A 9,615-nucleotide genomic window follows, 5' to 3' on the forward strand; every position below is an offset into this window, starting at 1 on the left:
TATTTTTATTAAACATGCAGGTGAAAGATGTTGGTATCCCAAAAATGAAGAAGACTCCGACCAATCATGAATTCAGTACACCCAAGGTACTTATCCTTTAAATTGATATAATTCTTATCACAATATATGCATAAGCTCTAACTCATATCCATGTTTCTTATAGGCTATTAAGTGTTCTCTGGCTTTGAGATCCAAAGGCAACATTGTTGCTAAAGGTTTACTTTTCAAGAAGACTGGACCAGAAGAAAAAGTCCACAACATTCCTTTGGGAGAACACAATGTAATGCAGTACAGATTGACTTAATAATGAAACCTGATCTCCCCCTCCCAATACCAGTACCAAGTGGTGACTTGAGCGTTATTAGCGATGCATGGCACAGCTTTGTGGCATGGCCAAAAGAATTTGTCATAGTCGGCGATGTGGTAAAGAATCATAGAAAGATTAATGACGTATTTGGTTGATTTACACTTGTTCATTCATTTGATTCATTATGTTGTTTTCCCTACTTATTTATGTAGGAAGGAGATGGTGATTTTAATGCACCCGAGAAGGCTAGCAACGATAAAAAATCAAATAAACAGGTCAACATTTTTATCTTCTTAACACTTCGTGCTTTTAGTGTACATATATTTATATATTGATTTACTATTTTTTTTTTGTAGGGTGTGAAGTGTAGTTTGGCTTTGACTTTGAAAAGCAACATCGTTGCTAAAGGCTCAGTTTTCAAGAATACTCGACCTCAAGAAAATATTAATGATATTCCCTTAGGAGAAGCCAATTTTCGAGTACAAATTGACACTGTAATCAAACCTGACCTCCCTCTCCCAGTACCGGTTGGTGACTTGAGATTTGTTAAGGATGCATGGCATAGTTTTGTGGCGTGACCAAAAGAATTTGTGATAATCGGCAATGTGGTAAACTATTAGACAAAAAGTAATGATTATTGGTGTTGACATGCATACACTAATTTTTTTTTTCTCCTTATTCATGTAGGAAGAAAAACATGATTTACTTGGATCAGAGAAGGCTAGAAAGGATAACAAAGGCAAACATGTCAAAGTTTACATTATTGTATTTTTATATGCATTTTGTACTTTTAATATATGACTTAGATTTATTACTATACTCATGCAGATAAAAGATTTTGGTGTTGTGGCTAAAAGTAAGAAGGCATTGCCTAACTTTGAAATTAGTACTCCACAATTATTTAGCTTATTTCATATGATCATAATCCCATATATTTACTAATTGTTATTTATAGACTTTTGCATAAAGAAGAATTGGTTTTTCTAGGAACAATCTCATTTCTAGCATTCCCCAAAGATTAAAAGAGTAAATTTACATAGAGGAAGGTACCAATGAAAGGCGGGGAAATGTTAAAGACTGCACTCATAGCATTAGATAGGTTAATCTAGTAAATAAGTAAAACTAGTACATTGGTAATCAAACACTATGTTCCGTTAATTATTATTAGAGTTTGGTGAACAATCTAAATTGGTTCTAGGACGACTAGGAGGAAAAGTTATTTCATTTTGTATAAACTCGGGTTGTTGTGCCTCCTGGGTAGTATTGAGTTTTATCTTGCCGCTATTCTGGAAACAATATTGGTGGAGAAACATGACTTTTATGCTTTCATAGCTTGAACGACTAATACTATGTTGATTTAACCAGTATACAGACTGATGTTATTGGTAGAATGTATGTCTATGGACACTCATATTCAAGTAATTATACATAATTTATAAGTGTGAACTGTTGCTTGCTAAAGATGCAAATTGTTATCTATTTGATTGGTCATATTTCGGGGGATACAGTTACTTTTTCTCCAGCAAACAGATTTTCGGTTCATATTGTCCTATCAATAACACAAGTCCCTGTAACATGTTATTGGAGTAAAAATTATTTTATATAACTGTTTAACTGCTTAAAAACATGTTTTCTCCATTAAAAAGATAAGCAAGCAATTGCACACTTGTGATGTGTTTGATTGCTTGCAGGAAGATTGAATTTACCGTAAATCATATTTCCAATGAGTACTAGTTTTTAATAAACTATATTTAACAGTTGTCAATTCCTTTTATAAAATCCATGGCGGTGATGGCACTTAGCCACTAAAGGCGATGTAATGGTCTAGGCAGTTGTGGCCTATTTCCCCTGTTTTAGTATAAAACACTCACTCCCTCGGCAATAATATTGAACTTATACAGTAATGAAAGTAAAATGTCTTAAATGTCTAAATGCACTAACTGAACTATCTATATAGCAATTTTTAAGATGACAACACATAGCCGCCCTACTATGTATCGGCCTAACTATGTTGAAGAAGCAATTGCAACTATGCTTCAAATGAGCTTCCTTCTCAAGTTCTCAGAGCATTCTTGTATTGAAAGACTTGCTTCCAATGGATGCAGCTTACTTATGCTCCATATTCTATATTGATTTGAGTAACACGTTTTTCTAAAGTTTGGCTACAGTAAATTAGTAATGTTCTCAATCTTGGTGTGGCAGTGGTTTCACTGAAGATGCAAATTGTTATCTATTTTATTGGGTAGCACTTGCATTAAGCCAGCAATATATCCAATGGCTTAAAAAATGATAGCATGTTGTTATTTAGGTCTTGCTCTAAGTGCAATATTCCAGTTTTCCACAAATCCTGTTGTGACTCCCATACTGTTTATAAGTTGAATAATACTTGACAAGTTTCCAACCACTTTTAACATTTTCATTTGTGTCAATTGTATTAGTGTTTTGCATTGTATTAGTTGAAGGATTTGCATGAAGAAGATGACTTAGCCATTGTTCTTGACTCAAAGGATCGTCCACGCTGCATCATAGAATTCATTTCTCAGAGCCTTCAAATGCTACCTTTGGAGGATTCAAAGAGAGACCTCTTGGTATATCCATCTTGGCCTAGCAAAGCACTTCATTAGAGTCATACGATTTGATTATGCTTTGGCTTATGGTAGGCTCAATGCACTGCAGGAATCCAAATTTACTTGTTTTCATGAAGGAATTGCTATCTGTGAACAGCTCATTGGTATCCCAATTCCTCTCTCTTACACTCGCTTGACCTCAAGGTTTCTAGTGCTTTGGCATCTCACCCTTCCGGTCATACTCTGGGACGACTGCAGGTGGATCGTTGTCCCTGCTACTTTTATCAGCGCGCCCTCCTTGTTCTGCATTGAGGAAGTATGTTTCTCTTTAACAATTTTGCATTACGTTTTACTTAATTACGTTTAGAGTGCATCCTGTGCTTTCTTATGCTATTTATTCATTTCTGACCTGTGAATCCTGTGAGGCATTCTTTATCTCCTTCTCACTGCATTTTGTTTGTTGGTTATATTAATTCATGTATACATGCATCACAGTATCCATATGCATTTATCTATACAGACGATTCCTATCAAAAAATATATCTATACAGACGTACAAATAACTGTATATATTTGTTAAGTTTATTTACTTCTTGCTTCGTAACTCCTTTGAGTAAACCTAGGTTATCAATCTGCGTGGCTGCCTCGGTAATGTGCTTGGGTCTAGCAGAGGGCAGATGCATCCACTGTCTGGAAGGAATTCACAACCCCAGATGGAAAAATGTGGGTGACATTCTATACTGGTTTTAATTGATTCAGCATTCTTTACTTTATTTATGTTTACTATTTAGTCCGAATCCAGATGTTAAACGTCTCTTATTTTTTAGGTACTATTACAATAAAGTCACATAGCAATCTAAGTGGGCGATTCCTCACGATGACTGAAGGTTTCTTCTTGTGGTTTCTCCACATATCGTAGTCTTTTCCCCCTCCTAAATAATTTTTAGTTACCTATTCCGTTCTTTCTTATCTTGCTATATAATGCTTCCACTTGGCTCGTGAGCAAGCGTAAAAATTTGTCTAGTCGGGGATTTCAACCCGAAGATGTGACCGCTCAAGCTGCCCGATTATAGTAAATGTTTCTACAATCGAAGGACCATCTACCTCATCCGTTTGAGCCATTGATTGTTGCTGCTGTGAGTTAAGCTGCATGTAAAGCGTCCTTGGGATCACAATCTACTCAAGTTATTCCTTTTGTGGCACCAAATGTTGTTGGAGGTCACTCTTTTGTGGCATCTGTCCTCTCCCTCACATGCTTCGATCACCGGGGAATGGAGTTTCTGTTCTTTGTCTTTGGCAAACACTACATTGGCGTATTGACTGTTTAGTCCTCTTGAATTTTACACAATTTGTTGGAAGTGAATTTTGGATAATCGTAGTTTGTTGTTTACGCTATCAATGGTTTCGGGAATACTTCCGTGAATTTACTTCCTCAAGATGTTGCAAATTCTGCTGATGTAGCCTCTGTTCGGGATCCGGAGGTACTCGGTTAAGCTCTCTTATCGGATGCCTTCTTATGCGAGAAAAAAACTGATTAAATTCTGTTTCCCTTTGCGAAGTCAATAAGTATACAAAATAGAGAAGCATCATTTGTACAATCTTCTTAGGGATGGTATATGGTTTCATATGGATCTTTTATTTCTCTACTTGCAATGGAGTTTAAGGCACTTGATCCTATTAATCTAATAGTTATATAGTGATTAGTTTGCTAATTTAACTTGCCTTTGCGTATCATCTTTGATGTTTTTACTTTTAGCGAGGAAGCAAAAAGGGTATGGCGGTTGTTGGAAAAATAAATATTACTCCATTGGAGGAAAAGTCAGTTGATGATGAACCTTTGGTTTATGCTAGTAAACAGGTGCTTTCTTAGGATTCTCCTTTTATAGTACTGAATTAAAAATAAAGTAGAAAATACCTTTTTATAGTTGACTTGTACAGACTAAAAGAAGTTTTGGTTATGTATCCTTTTAGGAGGCAAAAATTGCGTTTAAAGAACTTTTGGAATCTGTGAATGTTGAGCCTAATTGGGTAGGAGAGCAGTATATTTATCTCTTCCCAATATTTCAGTTTCTAGATATGCACTTTGATTTAATGATGAAATCAAAATATTACAGGCCATGAGAGTAATAGTTAATGACAAAAGATATGCAACTTTGAGAACACTTGGAGAAAAAAAGAAAGCGTTTAATGAGGTAAGCCTTCAGAATGATGGTTCTTCATTTTCTTTTTCTTCTACGCTTCTCTTTGTTTCTCGTCATCAGTGATATCATAATTACTTGTACTTTTTGTATTTTAGTACTTGGGTCAAAGGAAAAAACAGGAAGCCAACGAAAGACGCATTAAACAAAAAAAGTCTCGAGAAGAATTCACGAAAATGCTAGAAGTAAGACGGATAGTACTCCCAAATCTATTATTTTCAACAATAAGATGAGAAACTAATTGATACTTTTGCTTGACAAGAGTCCAAAGAACTAACATCGTCTACAAGATGGAGGTTTGTCTTCTCTCTTAAGTAGCACTGATTTTTCGTGTTGATAGTAAAGTTTGCTATAAAATTGAAACCTTTCAACGTATTTCATAATGTTATTCGTATTTTGAGACGGCATAAGCAGAGTACTATTTAAATGTAATGTCACTTCTAACGCTCTATATGAATTGTTTCATTATTATCTAGCAAAGCGATATCCATGTTTGAGGATGATGAGCGATTCAAGGCTATTGAACGTCCTAGAGATCGCGAGGATCTTTTTGAAAACTATTTGTCGGAACTTCAGAAAAAGGCAAGTTTTACTTGTTATCAAATTTCTCTATGTTTGAATGATGTGATTTCTCCTCATGTGGTCTTTAATTCAGTATATTCCACCTATCTATGTTTTACTTTACAAGACATCTTCCACCATTCCAGTCTATTGAAGGTCATATGGTGTGTTAAGTTGCATGTTTTCAAATTTTCGCAACCCATCTTATACTGTGTTCTAGTCTTTACCTTACCTTCTTTATTTACTCAAGTCATTTGGTATTCCTTGCTAATTTTGAGTCACAAGACATGCTGTTCATCCACTTTAGCTGGGACAATCTTGTTCTAAGAAGGTTGAGAAACAATGTGCTCACTTTTATTCTGTCGACATAACCGAACAAGAAGCACAAAGCGGGCCTTGTGCAATCGAGTCCAATCATCGGACAAGAGCAAGTTTAAGCTATTGTATTTTGAACCGGGAGGATAACAGTGGATTAAGCCTGGCATTGCGGAGGAGGAGCGCAAAAATAGGAAAATGTACCTCGGCTAGGATGTATTTTCTTGGTTTTCTTGTTTACCCGGTTGGATCAAAGCGGTCAATTGGTGGCGGCAACAAAGGATCCCGATCTTTGCTTTCCTTAAAAATTGGGCCAGTTTCAGCCATGTGAAATATCCGAGCTAAAAAGCAGGCACCCATGTATTTTCTATTTATGGTCGGATTACGCTTACTTGATCTTTGGGAAATGGTACTTTTGGATTGAAGCGATTACTTTTGTATTCTTAGCCTTTTGGCGTTTTCTTAATCTTTTGGAATGGTATCTGAAATTTTTCGGTCTTTATTCTTTACATGCAGGTGACAACTTCTTTAAAAGTGCAAGCTACGTAATAGAAGTTCTTTGTCTTTGGACCTTTTTTAAGAAAAGGATAAACTTCGAGTACGTGGAAGCTCGAATCTTGACTAAAAGGGTGGAAGTATCAAGTTTGAAACCGAGTATAGAGAGGTTAAATTTTTTGTGTAGGCACTCCTTCTATCCCTGTATAGATAAGTTCATTCTCACATTTGTTCTCATAGCGGTGTTGGCACAATTCACAGAGATGACCCGATTAGATATGCACAGGAAATGCAAGCTGTGAGTTTAGCTTCACTCTTCGTCTTGGATTTCATAGTCTTATGAATTGTTCCACATCATTGACTATTGAACTGGAGCAACTACATTTTTACTTGATCGTTACGTATTTACTTACTAATATAGATTGATGAACTACTTAAACAAAGAAACACAATCCATGCCTCCTACTCAACTGCTCCTCCTCTGAAACGAAGTTCGAGTAGTAGCAAAAGCAGTGATTCCTTCAAAGAATCCAAGAAGGAAGAAGAACGCCAAACCAGTCGTAAAAAACATTGGGCAAAGGATAGGCCGAAGAAAAGCAAATGGTTCAACGTTCACTTGAAAATGGATAAGGACAAGCCTTGCTGAATTGGAGTATATGACCTTCCTAATGGGTCTTCATGTGTACCGAAGGTCCGATTCTGTCATGTGAAGCAAATGGTCCGATTGCTGAATTGATGGCTTATTAGTGAAGGAGATGATGCTCCTGGTACAATATTTGCATAATCTTGCATGTAAAGGATAAATGCTGCGATTGTAAAATTCATGCAATTTATTATTGCTTCTCTTGTTATTCAATTTATAAGCATTTTGCTTGTTCCATGCCTAAAAAAAAAAAAAAAAAAAAGTACATGTGATCGAGGTTTTTCTTTTGTCTGCCTCTGAGTATCTCTAAGTGTTATGCTTCAATTTGTATGGGAGTCATGGTTTCTTATATCAATCTGTGGCTTAACAGAATGGCAGGTGGACGGAGAAATGAAACACACTCAAAGAAAAAGAAGAACGAAACACACACTTTGGGAGACAGAATTCCACATACCCCTGGTGTTAATAGCAGTGCACCTGCATATCATTATGCGAAAGAGCAGCTTGGTGCGGTAATATTTGGCTGTAAACATGAGACAATGGGCGAGTGCCTAAGGAACCTGTTATTTGGTTAGTATAGTAGTACTTCAGCTTTTAACTGCATATTACTTAAAGCATGTTATTTTGTCTCTAGCTACAAGCCTACCCAAAATTGGGATTTTTTAAACTACTTCTCTAGTAGATCTTCAATTATGTTTATGCAATTATGCGTAGTATAAAAAACAGATAACGTATATAACTAATAATTAAGGACACACCCCTTATTAACATTTTACGGATTGGACTTGGTTGATCTGATGGATTTGACCCGAAAAGCTACTTTGATTCGAGACCCGGAGAAGAGAGCCACACATGTTTACATGTTCCATTATTTCACTTTGGGTATCAATAAATGAGGGGTATTCGGATTGATTTTCAGCTTTAGACATAATCCATAACATTTTATTGGAGAGAGTCGCTTGATCGAGAAAAAGAAAGCATCACGGAGAACATTCATATCTTTTAATTCGGACATAACTAATAGATCACGGCACCAACTGCGGCAGATTTTCTTAAGTGTGTGTTGTTGGCTTTCTTCCACTTAATAATATCACACATACCGTTTTTCTTCAATTATCACGATAATCCACTAAATGACATTGTCGAGCTCTCTCTGTAGTGGCCTAAGTAAAAACACATAGGTGCATAGCGATTTTGGAATTTTCAGGATATGAGTTTGTTTGTTTAAAATCCCAGATTTTTCTATTAATAACACTTTTTGTAGTTTGTTAACATATCTAACTTTCATATTAATTTATTTTCATTTCTAATAACTTATACTATGTTTTGGTTTGAACTTTCATTAAATCTCTATTAACTTTTGTGCGGGCTTACCAATTCGGCATTTCTGTATATAAAAAATATTGAGCGGGGTTGCCGATATTCCTATTCAACTACAATGGTAGGAAATTACACGGGCATTTACGGGCAACTAGTCATGGCGATTAAACATCAACCCACATGCATGGACAAATAACGGTTCTAACCGGACTCAATTTCCTGCTTGAAAATCTGGTAGCAAGATACTTCTTTTCCCTAATTCATTAGTGATATCTCTATATATACTGTATTCTAATCACATGATGTTTGATTTTCCCAGGTCCTTGTTCGTATCAGGAAGCAATGCAAGTCCTTGCCAGAGGACCAGTAAAAGAAGGTCCTAGAGAAAAACTACATGGATGAGCTGTGCTTTCAGTTTGAACTTGATCACAGACAAACTGCTCAACTCCTTTCCTTGTTTGAGTCTTCTTCTGCAACTAGCCCCTACAATGCACCGATCAGAAGACCTCTTCAAAGATATGCTCCTAGAAACGAAGACAGACCGAAGTTAACTTCAGACGACGGTGCTTCTGCTGAGTTCCTTAACGAAGCATCAACAGTTGGAGCTGAATTTACCCCTCCTACGACACGGACATGGGCTTCTCTCTTCGAAGAGACTCATGGCTCTGATGCTAAGCCTAGTACTAGTTGGGAGGAAGCAGGGGCTTCATATGTTGTTTCTGGTTGGGACGAAGAGGAAGGGCCTTGTTGGACGAACAACCCATATATGGAGGACGAACATTCTTTTATAGCACCTTCGGTATCTGAATATCTGAATTGAGCAATTGTGCGATTAAGCAATGTGAGGACCCTGCATCTATCCTACCAGAGCTTCATTAGGGTGAGATAGCTTCCAGTGACACACATAGTAATGATGTCCTTGAGCAATCAAATAATTCTGTTAAGGTAGGGGCCTCCACTAAAGATGCACTTCAAGTTGAGTCCTCGGTTGCCAAGCGTTCTGCTCCAGAGTGTGGAGATATTCTTTGGATTCTCAATTTTTTTTTTAGTAGGAAATTCAGCAGGAACCATCTGTAAGAAGGAAATTCAGCAGGAACCATCTGTCTCAGTTCTTAACTATATAGAGAAAGGTTAAAAAAATCTCTTATTATAGTTCGAAGAATAGTAGTTGATACAATATTTGACTTTCTATAAATAAATGGCTGATCA

The 9,615-nt window shown here is 36.5% G+C and overlaps 1 long non-coding RNA gene and 1 pseudogene across 1 annotated transcript; both read left to right on the forward strand.

The window, feature by feature from the left end:
• The first annotated feature begins 287 nt into the window (after positions 1-287).
• LOC147482240 (uncharacterized) lies at positions 288-1,169 on the forward strand. The gene is made up of 5 exons (XR_015203528.1): positions 288-423; positions 520-582; positions 664-915; positions 995-1,054; positions 1,136-1,169. It is a non-coding gene; the product is annotated as an uncharacterized LOC147482240 (long non-coding RNA).
• A 4,392-nt stretch (positions 1,170-5,561) lies between these two features.
• On the forward strand, positions 5,562-7,089 carry LOC147482241 (chaperone protein dnaJ 16-like; annotated as a pseudogene).
• Positions 7,090-9,615: the final 2,526 nt, after the last annotated feature.

This window comes from Coptis chinensis, chromosome 8, assembly GCF_015680905.1.
Source record: "Coptis chinensis isolate HL-2020 chromosome 8, ASM1568090v1, whole genome shotgun sequence".
In the NCBI taxonomy this organism is placed as follows: Eukaryota; Viridiplantae; Streptophyta; class Magnoliopsida; order Ranunculales; family Ranunculaceae; genus Coptis; species Coptis chinensis.